This window comes from Macaca mulatta, chromosome 11, assembly GCF_049350105.2.
Source record: "Macaca mulatta isolate MMU2019108-1 chromosome 11, T2T-MMU8v2.0, whole genome shotgun sequence".
In the NCBI taxonomy this organism is placed as follows: Eukaryota; Metazoa; Chordata; class Mammalia; order Primates; family Cercopithecidae; genus Macaca; species Macaca mulatta.
In genome coordinates, this window is record NC_133416.1 from 9,171,045 (window position 1) to 9,192,205 (window position 21,161).

Genomic DNA, 21,161 nt, shown 5'->3' on the forward strand with positions numbered 1-21,161 from the left:
GAACCCTGAACTGTGGCTGTTTCTGGTGTCTTGCCCCCGCGGACAGAGCGTGCTGGGGCCTCCCTAGTCCTCTGTGGGGTGGGTGGAGCGCATGAGCCGGGTGCTGCTGGGCCGTGGCTGGCTCCCCAGCCCGGGGTTTGTGCAGGACTCCTTCTGAAGACAATTTGGAACCCAGAAAGCAGCACTGAGGAGAACAGGTTTGTGCGTTTCTGGATCCTTGGTGCTTCCCAGTCTCAGACGCTGCGCAGGCTCTGAGGGGTCTCGCCAGGGAGACTTGCACAGTCGGCCCCGGGGTGGAGTGGGGCTGCAGCGGGTCTTGCAGGAGCCGGAAGGTGGGGGTGAGTGTCTCTCACAGGACCTTTCAAATGGGCCCAGCAGGATGCATTTGTGGAAATGGTGCCACCTAATGCTGGGCTGTGGCCAGCAGGACCTGAAAGGCTACAGCGGGCTGTGTTTCTGCTCTCTTGAGAGTCTCTGCACAGTTTTCCTTGGTTTTTGTCTGTTTGGAGGACGCTTCCCCTTTTCTTGGGCTTTCCTAGCCTTCTGAGCTTCCTTGTTAAGTATGACAAAGCCCTGAGAGGGCATTTTTATGGCATAATTATGTTATCCTGGTGGCTGGGTAAATGACCTGCAAATGCGGGTGACTCAATAGCTCTGAGGGTGTTCACTCTCCAAGACAGAGGTGGGAAGGAAATGTTCAGGCAGGCGTCAGAGGATCTGTTCTCTGCTTTACACTGGGGCCCTGGTTCACTGACAGTCTTCACACTCCATCCAAAATGGGGATAATGAAGTCTCACGGATTCGGCGTCAGCTGAGAGCTGCCTCCAGCACAGTCCTGTGTGAGTAACAGTTTGTATGTTTGGTGCGAAGGGCGGGCGTCATTTGATCTTATTTGTGGTGGTGCTTATTGGTGGCTTTTCCGTAAGGAATTTAGACTTTATTAGCTTTGGCAAGGGAATCCTGAGTGATAAATTGGAAGAATGTTTCAGGAAATTCTGGAACCTGCAGTGAATCTGGAATCTGTTTGAAATTGAGATTTGGATTCTCATGATTTCCTAATGCTACCCCAAAACCCAGTAGTTGAGACAGTCGTAGAGCTTCAGTTGTGCTGCCCCAGTTCCCCATTTTAAAAGGAACACGTTGTTTTCATCTAGAATGTTCTGAGCTCTGAGTGCTGCCGGCGGAGTGACCAGCCCTCTGCATCAGAGGGGAAGCCAGGGCTGCGCTCACGACGTCGCAGCAGCTGGGAGCTGACCCTGGACCTCAGGCACGTGTGCTGCTGACCATTTTCTGTAAACTCCAAGGGTGCAGTGGTCTCCTTGGCGCTTTACAGTCTTCTGAAGCTTTTGAGGTGTCTGCACCTTACAGATTTTTCCGAAGTAGACGGCCTTTTCCCACACCCTTGTGCTGAGTTTTGTCAGAGGCTGGTGTGTGGGAAGCACCACACCCACATTCTGACAGGGAAGACTCTGGTGCCCAACTGAGGTCAGAGTGGAAATTTGTTTTTCCTTCCCTCCAGTCTGGTCCAGCTGCTCCCTGCTTGGCCAGAAGAAAATCATGCTTATCCAAGTCATAGGCAAACCCCCTAAGTCAAACATTTGTCTTTTTTCTTTATTATACCAGTTTAGTTTATATGTGAATGATGGATAGAGAAATGTCTTTTTAGGGGAAAATTAATTTCTTTAATCACAGAGAACTTTTTGGATTAAAAACTGCAATCAAGAGGCTATTTTGTAATAAGATCTAGTTAAATACTACAGTTGAAAGCTCCTTGTATTAGATCTTAAACTTGGGCCCGGTGTGTGTGTCAGCACGCTCGTGCTCATGAGGCCAGGCTCAGCTGTGAACTACAGGCACGGTACATACTTTCTGGTTGCTTTTTTGAAAGTCTTACTGCTTGGCCTCTCTGACTCAAATGTCGAGTTACATTGATTCTGTTCAGAATGATCATCCTTCTATCTAGGGTCCAGTCATCTTCCTCTTCTTTGTCTCCTACAGTACTGTGTATTTAATAGTCAAATATTTTATAGGTTATATGGGTGACTGATCTGTTCATTAGGAAAACAGTGCCAATTTTTACATTATAATGGACTTATTAAATGATTATGTTAGTATAATGAAGTTTACATGGCAAAAGAGGCTTTGCAGATGTGACTGTAATGGACAGGGAGATGGGGGAAGACCCTGGGTTGTCCAGGAGTGGTCCAGTGTCCTCACATGTGCCTTGATGAGAGGGAGTATGAGAGTCTGCCTCAGGAGGAGACCTGAGGATGAGATAGAGGCCAGAGGGCTGTGGGGCTGAGGGCAGGGGTGGGGCAGGGGCCGGAGGGGCATGGGGACAAGGGTGGGGCAGGGGCCAGAGTGGGGTGCAGGGCTGAGGCCGGGGCAGTGGTCGGAGGGGTGTGGGACTGTGAGCCAAGCTGCATGGTGTGACCTCTATAAACTGGGAGACTCCAGGCAGGAACACAACCTCCTGACCCCTTGACTTCAGCCCTGGGACTCCTGACTTCCTGGGCTGAGAGGAGGTTTGCATTTGTGGTAATTTGTTGCAGCAGCAATAGGAAGTTAATGCATTGTATCTGCTCTTCACCTCCAAACCTTTGAAAAGTAACCGTGTTGTATCGGCCTTTTGTGTGCCCTAAATTCTAATGAGATGGTTTGTAGAAAGTAATGGACACAAACGATGGCAGAACAGAAAGGTGGAGAGAAGCAGTGTCTTCTGTGGTTCTGTAGTTTGGGTCTGTGAAGTTAGATTTCGGTCAGAGTGTGTGGTCTTGTTCAGTGTATACCTGGAATACTTGTTCAGAGCTCCTGGGGGAGTGGTCTTTAACACTGTTAGGATTAAAACTTCAAGCACATCAGAGACAGAGTTCCTGAGTCAGTGTTAGGTGACCTTCGAATAAGAGTTGGCGCGTAGAATCTGCCCACTTTACTAGTATGAAGCAGCAAAATCTTTCTTTTTTTTTTTTTTTTTTTTTTGAGATGGAGTCTCATTCTGTCACCCAGCCTGGAGTACAGTGGCGCGGTCTTGGCTCACTGCAACCTCCGCCGCCTGTGCTCAAGTGATTCTCCTGCCTCAGCCTCCAAATTGCATGATTTATTTTCCTGTTTTATATACTTAGTATATGAAAACTCTGCAAACTTTATTAATACAAATGACATGCCAGAACTTATGAGAATCCAGCATTTTCCCATGCAAATTAGTAGTGATGTGGAATTCTGGGCTGGTTTGGTTTTATAAGACTTAGCGGTGGATTCTTTGCCTAATTTCTGCGGAGCTAACAATTGTTAATCACCCAGCACTCTTACCTCCCCCAACAGCTCAGGTGAGGGGTGCTACCCCCGCTGTCGTGTTGACAGGTGAGAGACTGAGGCTTAGATGAGCAGGTGACATGTTACTGTCCAAACCCACCCACCCCGTAGTTTCCTGCCATGGCTCAGTTATCTTCCTGCAAGAAAGGATAGATGCCCTGATGCTGGGTAGAATTCTTTGGGAACCCCTTTCCATCCTCCAGGGAGTTCTTGCTTTACGGTGGTGGCTCACGGGGAGGCCTCTGGCCCACTGAGAATGTGATTCATGTTGTAACATGACTGTCTCTCTGTCTGGCTGCTGTCGATTGGGTGATTTGTAAGCACATTTATTGCTCACAGTTCTGGAGGCTGGGAGGTCCAAGGTCAAGGCACCTGCAGATCTGGTGCCCCAGGGCCTATGGCTCACAGATGGCAGCATCTCACCAGGTCTCGCGTGGTAGCAGGCATCTCATCAGGCCTCAAGTTGTGGAGGAGCAGGAGGGCTCCTTCAGGCCTCCCAACAAGGACACCAACCCCAGTTCTGAGAGCGGGGCCTCCCAAAGACCCTCCCCACCTCTTAGTTTCCCATTGGAGATGGTTTCAGCATGAGGTTTTGGGGACATTCAGGCCAGAGCCGTTGCTCTGCTGTGGTGTCAGGGCTGCCATGGCATCACTACTGCAGCAGAGTCACAGCCTCTCATCTGCATTTGCTGCAGGAGGAAGATGCAGGTGCCTGTGCAAGTTGGGGTTCAGTGCAAGAAGTGGAGACTCTCTGGGAGTCTTAGCAGGAGGAACCTAAGGGCTTTGAGAACTGACACCTTAGGACTGTAGTTTTCTTCAGACTGTTAAAACCTTGGTGTGTGAGAATACTGAACATTGCCTGAGCCTTGTGATCCTGTAAAACTGATGGTTAAGACATTCCCCCTCCCCACAACTGCGTCCCCACTTTTACTGCAAGAAGCCCCTTCCCATGTGGCTTAGGCTGACTTTCGGATGACCATTTACTGAGGACAAGGCGAGACACAGGCCTTCAAATCCCCCTTCTCTGCCTTATAAGTGATTAGCTAAACTGCCTGTTCCCACTGATGAGTCAGAACAAAACGCTTGTTAGCCAAATCTTGGTTCCTCCTCTTCTCTCCTTACCCGAGCCTGAGGCCCCTCTGAGGAAACCTCTGATCCCCAATCAGCCACCCCTTCGCTTCCCCCACCGCTTCCTCCTGGCCTTGTTTCCCCTTCCCTGTGAAGGAGGGAGCAGTTCTGGCTGCTCTGAGATGCCGGCAGGCCTGCCGTTGGAGCAGTGGGCACCTCCCACCTTGAAATGGTTCTTCATGGTGCGGTTGTGCCTAGGGGATTGGACTTGTCTTTGACTGTTGCCTTCCGCAGAGGACGGTTAGGGTGGGCAGGAAAGAATTCTCTGCTACAAGTCTGCATTTCAGGCTGTTTCCAGAAGTGGGAATTCTCATACCCTGCAGTCTGGGAATGGATTTCGTTTCCCAGCTTCAGGTGGAGTTGAAATTGAGTGAGGCAACCCAGCACATATCTGGAGCCAGGAACTAGAGCCGTTTTTAAAGTGGCAGTTTCTCTGTAAGATTACAAAAAAAAAAAAAAAAAAAAAAAAAAAAATGCACTCAGCACATTTCTTTCTTTCTCCCATACATTTGGCCTTCTACAATGGGAATGGTGGTTTTTTGAAGCATGGATATAGTTTTAAATTTTGGAAACCTTAATGTAGCTTCTTAAAATGTTTGCCTGATTATCTGGAGATTTACTAAACCTTTGGAGTGGTAATAAGTTGATCTATATGACTCTGCTTTCTATGATGCAATGAAAGTACTATAATTAAAACCTCTGCAGTTGGGTGCAGCAGGCGATTGGCCAAAACAAATTCTGCCTTTTGGTTTTCTTGAACCAAACAAGGGAGTAGAGTGTAGGCTGAAGTGGCAAATTCATTTCAGAGCACGCCAGAGCCATCAACAATTGAGCAGCCTTCTCAGGTGAACGTGTAACGTGCCGTGAGTCTTTTTTTTTTTTTTTTTTTTGAGATGGAGTCTCCCTCTGTCGCCCAGGCTGGAGTGCAGTGGCCGGATCTCAGCTCACTGCAAGCTCCGCCTCCCGGGTTCACGCCATTCTCCTGCCTCAGCCTCCCGAGTAGCTGGGACTACAGGCGCCTGCCACCTCGCCCGGCTAGTTTTTTGTATTTTTTTGTAGAGATGGGGTTTAACCGTGTTAGCCAGGATGGTCTCGATCTCCTGACCTCGTGATCCAATCTTCTCGGCCTCCCAAAGTGCTGGGATTACAGGCTTGAGCCACCACGCCCGGCCCGTGCAGTGAGTCTTGACAAGCCTGACTACTGATGTGTGCACGTGACACCATGGAGCCACACCTAGGAAGATGTGGTTTTTGTAAGAAGCTTTGGAAATCCAAAGTTCAACTTAATTATCCGACTTTGTTACAGAAGAAGCTTTGACCAAGATGACCAAAGACCTGATTGTCTCATGGTCGAGACGTGGTTGGAAAATTGCCCTTACTTGGTGCCCATCAGTGTTGGTCCACAGTGATGCTCCTCCCACCTCACTGAATAGTTTGGAGACTGAAATGAGACTGTGAACATCTCCTTAAGGTGAAAAGGGCTCTGGGGCATCCAGGAATATCCGCACACCCGTGACCATTCCCCTTTAAGGTGGAAAGGATGGCTGGGTCATACGGGAGCATCCGCACACCCGTGGCTGTCCTCTTTAAGGTGGAAAGGGCTGCTGGGGTGCCCAGCAATATCTGCACACCCGTGGCCATTGTGGCTGTCCCCCTTTCTGCTCAGTCACCTCTGGGTTCCTGCATTCAGGCTTTGGGACACTCATGAGCAGCTCATCCCCCTGGGCTGGTGAGGATGTAGTGGGAGGTTGTTCTGAGGCTCTGTCACCGTCTTCCCTGTCATGAGCTGGGCAAGGCAGCGGCAGTGACCCTGGAGGAGTCTGGTTAGGGCTCCGGCAGGAAGTGCTGAGGCTTGAGGTGGCTCTGCCAGTCGTAACCAAATGTCTTTCCTCTTATTTCCACGATTCCTTCTAGTTCTGCGCCATGCACTGCAGAGTCTCTGTGTCTATAAATACACATTAATTACGATACAGGTGTCTCTTTCCCCTCTGGGGCTGGGCCTAGGTAGTGAAGTGCAAGACCCCCTTACTGCTGGATGCCCACCAGCACGAGGCACTGCCTGCCCTGCTGACGAATGCCTACAGCGAGCCCTGGAAGCTCCCTCCTGAGCACCAGGCCTGTTGACGGTATACACGGGAGATAGATGAGCTCCCCTTGCCCCACCCTGAGCAGAGACTGAGGAGGTGGCGGCAGCGCTGTCCCCCATGGTGCATCCTCAGTGCATGGAGGAAAAGTCTGTTCATGCTTAAAACAGCCCATCCTCTCAAAAGCAGGGTGACAACCACATTTACATCTGGAATCTTATAAAAGGGCCCATCTCTTTGAGAGAAGAACGTGGCATGTGTGTGTGTACCTCCTTTTTTTTTTTTTTTTTTAAAGACAGTCTCCCTCTGTCGCCCAGGCTGGAGTGAGTGCGGTGGTGTGATCTCAGCTCACTGCAAGCTCTGCCTCCCGGGTTCACACCATTCTCCTGCCTCAGCCTCCCTCCCGGGTAGCTGGGACTACAGGCGCCCGCCACTATGCCTGGCTAATTTTTTGTACTTTTAGTAGAGACCGGATTTCACTGTGTTAGCCAGGATGGTCTCGATCTCCTGACCTCGTGATCCACCCGCCTCGGCCTCCCAAAGTGCTGGGATTACAGGTGTGAGCCACTGCCCCGGGCCATATGTGTGTACTTCTTTACAAATCTTGCCCGACCTTTGCATTTAAAAATTATTGAAAAACTTAATGTACCTGACAAGAACTTTATAGGTTTCCTCAAGTAAAAATTTGGAAAAGTTAAGTGAACCCATAATGGATTTATTTCTATGAGTCCCACACTTGGATTTCAAAGGTGGGCAAAACATCTCAGTTCTTCAGCCTGATTTCCGTGGAATCGTGAAGGAAACGTGCTGAAGTTGCTGCGCGGATTTTGTTATGTGGTGGTGACAAGTGGGGCTGGTCATGAAACAACTGGAGCGATCCCTGTCCTTTCTGTGCTCCTGTTGGACACTAGGCACGTGCTTGGGTGTTTTCTGTGTGTGTGGACAAGATGAGGACAGAATTTCCGGATGATCCACACGGTGGTATCTTCTCCCTTTTCTGTTAAAACGTGTCTTCTGCTGCTTCTACATAGACCAAGTATTTCTCTCTTGCCTGTCTACATAAACGCTGTTTAACAAAAACTGTATTGTAGACATGTGAAGCAGAATTCCACATGATAAAGCAGATAGAGATAACTGAGTATACTGTTTTGTGGAAGGAAGGTTTAAAATGATTTTTAGCTTTTTCCCTGAAAGAGGGAATAATTTTAAGTTTTTCCCTGAAATAGGGAAGAATGAAATGGGAAAATTTTTCCATTTAGTTGTTAGATTATATTTAATTATTTGTTAGATTATTCATGTATTGCAAGGGAAAAAGGAACTACATCACCCCATGTACCCAAGTGAAAATTTAAAGGGTATGGGCAAATTCGTTTGAACTCCTTTAAATTTTTTTTTTTTTTTTTTTTTTGGACAGTCTCACTCTGTTTCCCAAGCTGGGTGCAGTAGTGCAATGACAGCTCACTGCAACCCCAACCTTCAACCCCAGGCTCAAGTGATTCTCCTGCCTCAACCTCTCCAACTGCTGGAATTTACAGGCATTAACCACCACACACAGCTTATCACCTCTTGGACACTAACTTTGAGTTTGGGCATTCAGTGAACTATATTTTGGTTAATTCCCAAAGTTTCTAACTGTTTATCTTTAATTTGCTAAAAATCTAAATGTATTGTGAAATGGATTAGATTTCCTTAGCATTCACGGATTCCCTGTTAATGGGGCAGAGACGCAGAAGGCGTTTGGACATCATCAGGGTTACAGTTGAGTGCTTGCCCTGTACACACTGGAGCTCTGGGCTCTGTGGCCCCACTGGGGTCCTCTGTCCACTGAGGGGGCCGGGTTACCTGGAAGGTCCCTCCAGCCTCTGCAATTTTGCCCTTTTCAGGTTAACATCTCCTCGTTGTCCTGGACAGCATTGCCTTTCGTTCACTGACCCACGAGTGAACAGCTGGCAAGTGGCCAGGGCTGCTTCCTTCAGCTGGGAGGTGGTGATGTGATTTCACTTCCGTGGAGCTTGGTTCTTGGTGTATTAAGGGTTCAGTTGTATCTTGATTTTTAATCTGCACCTCTGAATTGCTCTTTTGATTGCAAAGAGATTGCTTGCTGGATTTGTTTCTGAATATTTCGTGGATAACAGGAGAACTTTGCTTATCTGTGTGTTCCTTTAATGTGTTTTTGCTGGGCATGTAAATGGGTGTCTTAGCCCTTAGCCCACTTTCTGTGTGTGGTGGATTCATTCTAATCATTTATGTGAAGTCTCTCTTGTATTAAGGCCAGAGGACGTGGGGTGCTGTCTTCCTAAACTAGGGCGAAATGGCATTGTTCTGCCCTCCTCGCTGGGAACGCTGGGGTTTCCAGGTGTCTGGACTTGGCTCCCACACTGGGAGAGTGGCTGTGGCTTCTGGAGCTCGTTTTGTGTGGGACCGACTCCTTCACTTGCTTTATTCCCCGCTGTCTTTGCTACTTTATGACGAAGGGATGAGGGAGTTGGGCCCGGGGGCCAGGCCTGTGCCTGAAAGGCTCGATGCAGAAACTCCTCGTGGGAAGGATGTTCCCTGAGGGCAGCTTGGAGTCTTTTGCTACTTTTAATAGAGAAGTAACTATTCACATGGTTCTATTCTGCTAGTGATGTTTCAAAATAATTGGTGTAGAGTTACGAAGACGTCCGAGACACCCATGATCCACTCCGGGCGAGTGCCAGGCATTGTGCTGAGATGCCTTCAGACCACATTCAGATGCCAAAGATTCTTGCTTGGTTATTCTCAAACTTATGAGAATCTAAAATACGGGCCATGGTGTGGGTTTTCTTTTGAGCCCCCGTGCCTTTGCTTTGCAGTTTGGGAATGAATGACTTCATTAAGGGGAAAGAATTTGAGGAAGGAGCCTCTGAAGCTAGGAGGGGGTGGGGAGGGGCAGGGGCAGAGGGAAAAGGAGTTGTAGGGGGAGGAGCCAGGCTGGGGCTAGGGCGTCTCCCCATGATGCTCCCCCACCCCTAGCGCGAGGCCCCAGGGACTGACTGACTTTCCCACAGGAAATGTGTATGATTGCGTGTCTGTTTTGTGGGTTGGCCATTTGGATTGAGGGAATGTCCGTGTTGTGATTCTTTATTGATTCGAAGGTTGAAAAGGTTTGTGCTCAATACAGGGGTCTCTTAGTGCGATGGGAAACGTGATCACAGCCGCCTTCGGTGTGGGAAGGGTCCTCAGTGGTGGCTGGTGCTGGCCTTCACCTCCCTGGGTGAGCTGCCTTCAGGGTGGGAAGGGAGGTCCTCCGTGGTGGCCGGTGCCAGCAGGCCTTAGCCTCCCTGGGTGAGCTGCCCTCAGGGTGGGAAGGGAGGTCATCAGTCGTGGCCGCTGCCGGCCTTCGCCTCCCCGGGTGAGTGCTGCCCCATCGCTGGCGTCTCCGACTCCTTGCCTGGCACCTTCCTCGTTGGAGGCCGTGATCCATCAACCTTGTCCACGCGTGTCCTGCAGACTAGTGCTGACTGCAGGTCCAGGGGTGGTCAGAGGAGGCCAGAGGAGGCCCTCGTGATGCAAAGCTAAACACTGAATGAATGCGCTGCTGAGTGCATGAGCCGCGTCAGCCCAAGAGTCCGGGTGGGAGGGAACTGCGGGGTTGGAGGGAAGACTGGATAGATGGATGCTTTCCTTGGCCCCTGGGGGCATGGCCAGGTCCATGCTCAGACCCTCCTGGTTTCTCCCATAATTCCATAAATAGCAAGGGAAGGACTCGGGGCACCCAGGGACCTCATGGGTATAAGCTGTGTCCTCGCGTGGCCCCAGCTGTGGCCAGTGACGTTATTCTCTTTAACCTCAGGCTTATTTTGTATAAAAACACAAAGGGACAGAAGTAGTTCAAGGGCCTCTAAAGACTTACGTAATTGTTAATAGGCCTACTTTTATGATTTCTTATGTATTAAGAGCAAATCATAAAACTCATTTCTGTTTGAAGAAATCTTTACTGTTCTCATTTTTGTGGAAAGCAACATTGATTCTTTGCTTAGTGAGAGCGTTAGTGCCCTCCTGCCCAGCGCCGCTGTCCTCGGCACACACCTCTGTCCACTGGTCTCCATTCATCTTTCCGTTTAGAATTGTAGGAGGGGCGCTGGGATCTTAGGGCTAGAAAGAAACTCTGAAGACCACTTGTTTTAGGGGCAGCTTTTAGTCAGGGCTCTCCAGAGAGACAGCCAGCCAGCCACGTGTGCGTGTGTCTCCAGGGGAAGGCTTGCTGCAGGGGCTACGGAGTCCAAGAAGTCCCAGGACCCACAGCCTGCAAGCTAGAGTCCTGGGAGGGTGTGGCTTGAAGACTTGAGGAGCAGAGGGTGCAGATCCCACCCGGGTCTGAGGAGCTGAGACCCAGGAGCACGGGTGGCAGAAGACGGATGTCACTGGCCCATCAGCCAGACAGGTGGAGTGAGCCCAGTCTTCCCTGCCTTGCTGTTTTACTCGAGCCCTGGGTGGATAGGGTGGTGCCCCCAACACCAGCGAGGATGGGTCTCCACTCAGTCCAGAGGCAAACATGCATCTCACACAGAAATAATGCAGAACCAGCCATCTGGGAACCCAAGGCACGCTCAGGTCGAGGCACAAAACCAACGCCGCGCGTGGCCCTGACGTCTGCGTGTTCGCATCACTCCACGTGCATTGCTCGGTCATCGCCTCGGTGAGTTTGTAAGCTCGTGCGGTTCTGGGGGGTCTTTGCCCCGGGTGGTGGTGGTGACAGGCTCCCCACCGCCCCAGCTCAGGTGTGGAAGGTGATGCCACCAACGGGTCCTTATTTCTCAGACACTTGAGCGGGTGCTCTGTGCAGCCAGTTCCACCTGCAGCAGCATCTGTGTTCCCTACGCCAATTCCATTCGCAGTGTGTGCCTGCCTTCTGTTGGGGTGCAGCCTTCTTTCAGGGAGGAACTGTGTCCTGTTCGCCTATATCTCCTGTGGTGTATCTCATGGCTGAATAAGTAGCTATAGGATACCTCGGTGGCTGAATGACAGGTTCATTGGAAGGAAAACTTTACACTTTTTTTCTTTTTGAGATGATGTTACACACTCAATGCCCAGGCTGAAGTGCAATGGTATGATCTCGGCTCATTGCAACCTCTCCCTCCTGGGTTCAAGTGATTCTCCTCCCTCAGCCTCCCAAGAAGCTGGGGTTACAGGCGTCTGCCACCACGCCTGGCTAATTTTAGTATTTTCATTAGAGACGGGGTTTCACCATGATGACGAGGCTGGTCTTAAACTCTTGACCTCAGATGATGCACCCACCTCGGCCACCCAAAGTGCTGGGATTATGGCCATGAGCCGCTGCACCCAGCAACTTAATACCGTTTTTGTTTTTGTTTTTTTTAATCATAATGGGCTTGTTAAATGTTTACATCAATGTTTATTTTTAAAAATATTATCTGTGACCTTTCAGCTTTTCATAGCACTTCTCGTGTGAATATTTTTAAAAAGCCCTTTCATCGTGGGGGAGAAGGAGTTATTCCTTTCAGCAGAGGGATATGGAGGAACAGGCCCTAGTGTATCTGAGCACAGGCAGTCACCCCAGCCTTGGTGCTTGCTTAGGTCTGTTCTCCATTCACCGTAGCAGCGTCCACTGTCATTGTCAGCTTGTAAAAATAGGCTTCTTCCTCTTTCTAATCAGAATGAACAGTTAGTTTGTTAACCGTCATGTTAAGGTATCGAGAATGATGGCTTTCAGACCTCAGATATGACACAAGTAGTAAATGCAGCTGACCCTGAACGACATGGGTTTTGAGCTTCGAAGGATCACTTCTGTTAATTTTTTTTCCAACCTAACCCTTATTGAGAAAATGTGGCTTTGTGGAGGGCCGACGTTTCCTACATGCGGTTCCATGGGGTGGCCGTGGGATCCTGTAGATACGTAGATTTGGGTAAACTCGGGGAGTGTTCTGGAATCCATGTCCCTGTGTATACAGAGGGACAACTGCAGCTTTTTAAAAGTTTGTGTCCTGCCTTGTCCTAAAAAGGCTCCAAGGTGGATGCAAAATTATTTCATTCTTTTGGTTTCCTTGGTGGGATATTGATGTTTATTCTTCAGTGTCTAAAATCCTGAGTGAAAAGAGTTGGTGCTTCAGGAACAAAGCCAGTCTGGAAACACATACTGAGATATCCACCTTTTCTTCATGGTTTCACAAAAGGTCATGATCATATTTTATTCGGTTGAACCGTAGCAAACTGCCAATAGTTGCTGTTTTTGGCCTACAAAATGGCAAGTTCGTACAATATGAAAAACAAAGGCTTCCTGGATGGGGAGAATAGGAATCCGTGAGAACCTGAAGTTGTCTGTCATGGCCTGTGAGTCACAGGTAAATAAACCTGTGTGAGGGGAGGTTGGCTGTACAGTATTTTCTTCTGTTTTGAGACTGTCAGAAAAAGATCAGTTCTATTCCGTTGGGTCCCTGCGCCTCAGCTTTGCTGCAGAGGGGACTTGCCATTATACTTCGTGTCCGCAGTGCCCAGGAGGCTGATGCCACATAGAAGACCTATAGGTCGGTGAACATGAGCAGGCATTGGACACGCTGTGCACCTTGGGACGCATCTGAGAAGTGTGTGCTTGCAACAGGTCTGGGGTGAGGGTGTGTTCCATCTCCTCTCTCTTCTCTGACTGCAGACCTTTGAAGTTGGTCCCCTGGAAAGTGAAATTAGTTAATGCTGATGAGCTCGAGGTCAAAGCCGGAATCAGGCTCATCATTTCCTGCAGTGTTCACAGCAGCAGGTCGTAAACTCGACATGACCTGAACCCAGAGAGTCGAGGTTCCGCCCTGCTTTGTGACTCGGTTGTGTGTGGTCTTGAGAAAGTGAACATGGGTTTTCTTGATTCTGAGGGGGCCGAAGAGACCCGCTCTTCACTAGGGGTGTGAAGCATTGGACCTCCCCATCAGGAGGCAGCAGGGACTCGAGAAAGCCCCACATGCCCTCCAGTTCCCTTATGTTGAAATGGTTTGTACTGGGCCATGCCGGGTCATTTTCGGAGGTAAGTGGGGCGTTCACATGGGGGTATACACTATTCTTGCTGTCAGGTGCGAGAGTTGAATTTGTAGAAGCTGTACAGATAGGAAAGAGCCTGGCAGGGAGTGCTGTTTACATGGAGCCGATTTAACGCGAGGTCTGCGCTCTCCCTGGGTCCTTGTCTGACCAGTGTCTCCCCGTCTGCAACGGGATGTTCACGTGACTCGGCGCTATTGTCCCACTCTGTAGATGTTTGAGGATCTGTGCACGGTTGCTGTTAGAGTGAGTTGTGATAATGAACTGAAACAGTGAACAAACCCTGAATTGGTTAGCACTGGTTCCACGGCCACTTCTGCCGTGGTTGGAGTCATTCATATTAAAGTGTGCTGGACTCCTACGCAGAGCTCTGAATTCCAGAGACCCTTTAACTCGGCAGCTAACCAGCTGCTTCCTTCAGAAGACATTTGAGTCCCCTTTACATGCCAGGGTGACCCTGGGAGTTTGAAGATGAGTGAGACAAGCCCTCCCTGTCTTATGGATTTTACTGTCCAGAGGGGGAGACAGATGTGGATGGTGAAGGAGGCCCTATCAGAGGTCAGCGCACATCGGTTTTATTTCTTCAGCACTTACTGTGTTCAGGCGGTGTCCCGGGCCATGTGCAGAGCATCTGGGGACCCTGCCCATGGCATCCCAGGCACAGTTAGCATCTGCGCCATCTTCATACTTGGCCTGAGTTTTGGGGAAGTACCGAGGACGGCTTCTGCCTTTGCCGGAGAGGGTTGGAAGTCAGGGCAGCCTTCCACAAGGAGATGATCGCCAGCTGATTCCTCAAGAAAGAGAGGTGGTCCCCACATGGGCGGAGCAGGGCAGCATGCACAGACCTGGCTGTGGGGTCTGGGGCAGGTGCATCTGAGTGGGATCTGCTGTGAGACAGCAGGGGTGAGGTGTGAAGGCAGTTGGAATTTACAGGATAAATTATCACTAAGGCGATGCTGGGTTAACAGATAAAATCGGGACTCTCTGGGGTAAACTTGGACTTAAGGTTACCCTGGGCATGGGTGTTATCAGGCTCTGAAGGCAGAGATTTAGGAAATTGGGGCAGAGCTGAGCCCCAGACGAGGATGAAGACCACCCTTGGGGGGATGTTGAATGAGACAGGGGTGGAAACCCAGTGAATGTCTTGGGGTCAGTCCAGCAGGAAGGCAGCAGAGGACACCAGTGCCCTCAAAGGCCCTGTGGATTTTACAGGCATGAGCCACTGCTCCCTGATGCTACTGGTAAAATTTCTAAGCAGCTCTCTCTCATACCCACTCCTGTATTTCTTTGTTTTTAAACCAGGTTTATGGCTGTATTTTTTTCCAAGAAAACTAAACAGTTACCTGTTTGAAGTACAAATAACACCTGTTTAAAAACCAAAAATGTCAATTTGCACAGAAGTTTCCAAATACCCAGCTGGTTTGAGCCTTGCATTGCAGTGTCACTACCTGCTCTTAAATTTCTATACGATGTATAGATAGCAAGGCAGGGACAGCTCGTACATCTTCAGGTTTCGATTCTACTATCTTGGGCTATATTTTCATTTATTTTGGCACACCTGTGGGTGTGGGGAGCAATGCCAGGTATTTATTTTGAAGCTTGTCAAAGGAACAGTTGGGAAGATGTTCACATTTTTAGAATTTTCATAGTAATAGTTATAATTTACAAAGTATTTAAAATTGTGTAGTCATCATTCTGCTTTTTGCTAGATGTACCCCTCAACAGAGTTGCTAGCTATAATTCTACATCACAGGATTCAGAACAGTACCCTTTTGGAGCAGATGCCTGTAATCGAGGAATTCCGCCTAGTCAGTTCACTTTAAGCGTGTTTAAAAGATTTTCTTTATCCTAGTTGGCACCTGTGGCTATAGTTGGTTTTCACTGCTGTGGAATATTCCATGATGGAAACAGTAATTCATCTCTTTTTGATATCGGTGGACATCTGGATTATTTTGGGAGTGTGTGTATGTCTATTCAGCCTTCATTTTTTCAGGATTTTTTGTAGAAGATAGTGTAACAGTGTAATATCCTCTGCTACGGAGCCAACACGAACCCTGATTACAGCCACACAGACTCTCACACAGACTCTCAGGCCTTGTTACCAGTACACAGAACCAGTTTCTTAAGTTGAAACCCAGTAGCAGAACCTGAAGTCATGTGAACGTGTCCTCCGATCTTACACTTGGAATTCACTTTTTATTACTATGTCTGCTAATTAGGAAGCATATCAATTATACAGAAATCTGAGAATGTATAATTATACATTTATAACAGAGAAAAGCTTATTTAATACCCCGGAACACATGGCTATGTTTTTCCCTCACGCCCCACCACTGTTTTCTTTGCTTGAAATGTGAAATGACACTTGAATACAGTTTTCCAGTGACTGTTAGACTGACATAGTTCTTCAGAGACAGCGCATGTAAAGCACATGGAGAATTTCTGTTTGTGGAATGTGATTTCCCGGTCGCCTCATTCAGGCTGCCGCCGCCTTCCCCTTTGGCCGCCTGCACCGTGGGACGTCTGAGGAGGTCCCTGTTTCATCCCCTGGAAGTTCTGAAAAGGAAGGAGCAGGAGAGGAGGGCGTCTCACGCTTAAAGTGAACTGACTAGGTGGAATTCCTCGATTACAGGCATCTGCTCCAAAAGGGTACTGTTCTGAATCCTGTGATGTAGAATTATAGCTAGCAACCCTGTTGAGGGGCACATCTAGAAAAAAGCAAAATAATGACTACACAATTTTAAATTCTTTGTAAATTATAACTATTACTATGAAAATTCTAAAAATGTGAACATCTTCCCAACTGTTCCTTTGACAAGCTTCAAAATAATATCCCCTTTATGTTGGTCCTTCGAGCTTTTATTTGGAGTCTCGGCTGCCTTAGTGGTTGCTGCCTTTATGTCCCTAGCTTGTGGCTTGGTCCTTCTGTCTAACTCACAGGCAGACAGATGGATAGGAAAGTTGTGTTCAGCCAACAGCTTGATCATACTCTCAAGGCTCAAATCGACTGGGTATTTGGAGACGTCTGTGCAAATTGGCATTTTTGGTTTTTAAATATGGTGTCTTATTTGTACTTCAAATGGGTAACTGGTTCTCTTGGAAAAGAGATAGCCATAAAGCTGGCTTTAAAAAAAAAATGGGAGTGGGTGTGAGAGAGTGGCTTAGAAATTACACCAGTAATGGCAGGGCGTGGTTGCTTATGCCTGTAATTCCAGCACCTTGAGAGGATGAGGCAGGTGGCTCACCTGAGATCAGGAGTTGGAGACCAGCCTGGCCAACATGGTGAAACCCCATCTGTACTGAAAATACGAAAATTAGCCGGGCACGGTGACGGGGACCTGTAATCCCAGCTACTTGGGAGGCTGAGGCAGGAGAATCACTTGTACCCGGGAGGCAGAGGTTGCAGTGAGCCGAGATCGCGCCACTGCACTCCACCCTGGGGCGACAGAACAAACTCTCTCAAAAAAAGAAAAAAAAGAAAAAAAAGAAAAACACCCCGGTAATGGAAACCTGACTGCGTCATCTGTGATGGAGATGGCGGATTATTTCACTTTTAGTGACAGGATGAATTGGATATGTTTGGAGTATTGATCTTGACAAGTGAAATGGTCAGAACCAAATGTGCCCCTCAGCTTGGGCCTCGCGGTTGGCAGAAGACTCTGGCGGGCAACAGACTGGAGACTCGGAGACTGAGGGGAGAATTCTCACGCCCTGACGCTGTTGCAGTCACTGCTTCTGGACTCCTGTTGGAGTGAGCGGCCCCTTCGCCTTGCAGGTTTTGGTGCAGTGGAGACCTTAGGACCTGCCCCTCCTGGCACACCTGTGAGTGTGGTGAGCAGTGCCAGGGCTGAGGCATAGGTGCTGAGCCCGGAACGTGGGATGGGAGAGGCTGCACACACCGGGCGGCAGGCATCTGCTCCAGCAGCCGGGGTTTCCGCAAGGGGCGGGGCGATGGTTTTCTTCCTTGAATTTGGGTGGGGAGGGTGTCCTGGGGTACTGTGTCTGCACTTGTGTTGCTCTGAGGTCAAGGTGTGGCCCCGAGTCCCTGTCCCTCTGCCAAAGTGAGGGTTTGCCCATTTTCAGGTCAGATTTCCCTTGAGTCCGGGCCTCTAGGAGTGGGGGGCATCGAAGGGGGCGTGAGCATGGTGGACGCGCGTCGGCCTCTTCCTCTCCCCCTCCCCCCAGCTCCTGGGCTGTGTGTGAAGAGCTGCCCATCGGAATCGCCCTCCTGCCTGGTGTCTCATTCACCAGAAATCGTTCTCACTGTGGACTCTTGACTCAAATGTAATCCAGGAATGGAACGTGCTGTTGCTGGATGCCACACGCAGCATCGGGAGCCGAGTTGGGGGTTATATGATCTTACCCCACACCTTAGAAGTGAAGATTATCGTTGTCAGGCCTCTGAGCCCAAGCCAAGCCATCGCATCCCCTGTGACTTGCATGTATATGCCCAGATGGCTTGAAGTAACTGAAGAAGTACAAAAGAAGTGCAAATGCCCTGCCTGGACTTAACTGATGACATTCCACCACAAAAGAAGTGAAAATGGCTGGTCCTTGCCTTAAGCAATGATATTATTTTGTGAAATTCCTTTTCGTGGCTCACCCTGCCTCGAAAAGCTCCCCCACTGAGCACCTTGTGACCCCCACTGCTGCCCGCCAGAGAAAAACCCCCCCTTTGACTAATTTTCCTTTACTTATCCAAATCCTATAAAACGGCCCCACCCTTACCTCCCTTCGCTGACTCTTTTCAGACTCAGCCCGCCTGCACCCAGGTGAAATAAACAGCCGTGTTGCTCACACAAAGCCTGTTTGGTGGTCTCTTCACACGGGCTCGCATGACAATAGTTAAGGAGATACTGAAGTCTTTGCCAGCTCCAAGAGCTTTTTCAGTTTGTGTCGGGCCATTTTAGGCAGAAGGAAAAGCTTGCTTAGAGAATCTTACAGAAATGTTTGGTGCAGCGCCATTCATGGAATAAATGTGTAACTTTCTGTGGCGGCCCTCTGGAAAGAGATGCACTTTGAGTGCACCCTGGCCTGCTCGCTACAAGAATCGGCCCGTGTCACCCCGCTTTCCGTGGGTCTGCAGGTGGCCGTGGAAGGGAAGATGATCAGGAATGCTGGTGACAGTTACCGGTGCGTGTTGATGTGTGCTGCTTTCTGCAGGTGAGAACATTTCTCTTGAATAAACATCGCATCAGGATGATGACTGCAAGATATTTGAGTCTCATTCAATAGTGTTTCTGAGTTTCTTCTGTTTTTAATCTGCTTTCTAGCACTAGGCAAGTGAAGACATGGAAAGTAAAAACCCATCGAACTTGTAGAGATGTAGTGTTGTGTAGGAGCAGACTGTAGCTTCTGGCTCTGTTTCAAGATTGTAGGAAACTCTTAGCTGGCATGGTCAGGGTGTAAATTATCTTGTTTAATTGAAATGTAAATGAGTCAAAGCTGGCGCCTGCATTGTTGATGAAATACCAGATTTTAAAGGAACATGTCGATACGCCATAAGATACCAGCAAAGTTCCTTGCTGAGGTTTGGCGCGGGTTCGGAGGAGCTGGGCCTTACTTGTCACCAGGGTCGTCTCTGGGAGCAGATGCTCAGTGTGGGCAATAGTCACTTAGCCCTTCCAGAGCCCAGGAACAGCTCGCTGTGGTGTTTTTAGAACCTGTATTTTGAGTCAGTTTGTCCCACTTGACTCGAAGTTGCTGCGCAGTTTCCGACCTTTGCCTCGCACCGTGCGCTCGTTTTCTTGTTCCCTGATAACTGCCTCGGTAGCCCCCGGCCTGACATTCGAGCCTCGTCGTTCACGGACACAAGCTCCGTGGTGGGGCCCAGGCCACGACTCTGGCTTGCACAGTTCCGTGCCTGTCACCGTGGTTTATCACATCACTCCCAGGATCTCCCATTTACGGGAAGAGTGTCCCTTTCCTGCAGGCCCTGTGTGGTGTGGAAACCACCCCTCCCTGCCTTTCTCCTGTTTGAACTGTACCGTGAAGCTACTTCTGTTCTAGTCAACCGTCAGAATTTAAGGAACGGTGATTTATGTAACTTATCACATGCTTCTCAGCAGTTCTTTATGAATTTCATTCTGTTGTGAAATGATTGCAGTTTTCATGGCTATGCTGGTCTCACGTTGTGGCCCTTGGTAACTCTCTTGAAATGAATTGCCTTCCCCATTGTGTGTTAAGGTTTTGCCTGGGAGCTGTTGAGCCCTCACCTCTGCTTAGGGCGGTGGCTTTGCTCTCCTGACAAGAGGAAGAATCTTATTTAAAGCATTTCTAATGTGGTTTTTGCTTCCAGACAGCATTACTTTTTTCACAAAGAGACAGCCACTAAAGACGTGGAAACACGTAGAATCCTTTGAGGAAACGTGTGTGTCTCTAACTTGCTGTAAGATAGAATTGGAATTTGTAATGGTTTTCTTTTCTAGAGTCTGGGTAGAATAGGGAGACAGTGTAATAAAAGCTAATTTTGAAATGAAGAATTTGAAAGATTTTCAGCAGCAATAGCTCTAGGAAGTCACCCTGGAAATGTTTTTAAAGATGTTCAGTAGCAATAGCTCTAGGAAGAGTCACCCTGGAGTTGCTTCTTGAGCATTGGTTTCCTGGCTATATGTTCCGACTTTCATTTTTAAGTTTTGCTGTGAGTTGGGGATGTGTGGGAATAACCATCCCCAGGTGTTGGGTAGGAGTGGCCCTGCAGGGGTGCGTGTGCCCTGAGGCCTGGGGCACTGTTTCAACCTAGCTTGGAACATGGGGACTCTTGTCAGTGGCTGGAGTAAGAGTACCAGCCTGGCAGGCTGGGGGAGCCCTGGGGTGGTCTGGGCACTGTCCTCCCTGCCTGCAGGATGGCAGCTGGAGGAGCTCGAAGGCTGCCTGCCTCGTGGCTGTCAGCGGAGCAGCCCCTCCTGGCCCTGGAGCAAGCTTTGGGTCCACGAGTCTCTGCGCCTGGACTTCCTCCTGGGACCTCCGCCACTGTCCCGAGGGCCCTGGTGCCACTTTTCCAGTGGGACCCAAGCCTTGGGCAACTGCGACCCCAGATTCGGCTGCTTTCCCTGACGTCTCATTCCAGCACGAGTGCTCACCTCACTCAGTGCAGAGCCTCAGGTTCCCTTGAGATCCCCAGACAGAATCTTCCAATTTAACAAGATCGTTGGTGACAAGATTTGAGCGGTACTGATTTAACTCAGCTTCCAGAGTTTAAGTTCCCAAGACACAGTCCTGCTCCTTTCCTGCCCTCATCCTGTGTGGCTGGTGTGGATGCGGGGTTTCTGGAGGGTGGGGCTGAGGCAGTGGCTGCTGTGGGATTTCAGTTTCCGAAGGGTGGGGCTGAGGCAGGTCAGCAGCAGGGGGATGGATGGCTCATTATTGTTCGTTCAATGCCTTGAGGGATAGCTAGGATTAATGACCTTTATAGGATTGTAGGTTTGGGGTATTTTTTTTTTTTTAAAGCGAATTGGATTTCATGTGGGGCAACCTACAGCAGTGTGGCCTCACCACGTGCCCAGCAAGTCACCTGCTGACACTGTTACTGTGTGTGTTCCCGTCATCCCACGAGGTGGCCACAGTTATCACCGCATTTTTCTGACATGAAACTTGGAGAGCAAAGGGTTTAAGAAACTCCTGAAGCCACACTGT

General features: G+C 49.2%; 1 long non-coding RNA gene across 1 annotated transcript in view; it reads left to right on the plus strand.

Annotated features, from left to right (window-relative positions):
* Window positions 1–671: 671 nt before the first annotated feature.
* LOC114670778 (uncharacterized) overlaps window positions 672–21,161 on the plus strand; it is a 71,013-nt gene continuing 50,523 nt past the window's right edge. Inside the window, exon 1 of the long non-coding RNA XR_013400854.1 lies at window positions 672–839. This is a non-coding gene — a long non-coding RNA (uncharacterized LOC114670778). The remainder of the gene's footprint in view (window positions 840–21,161) is intronic.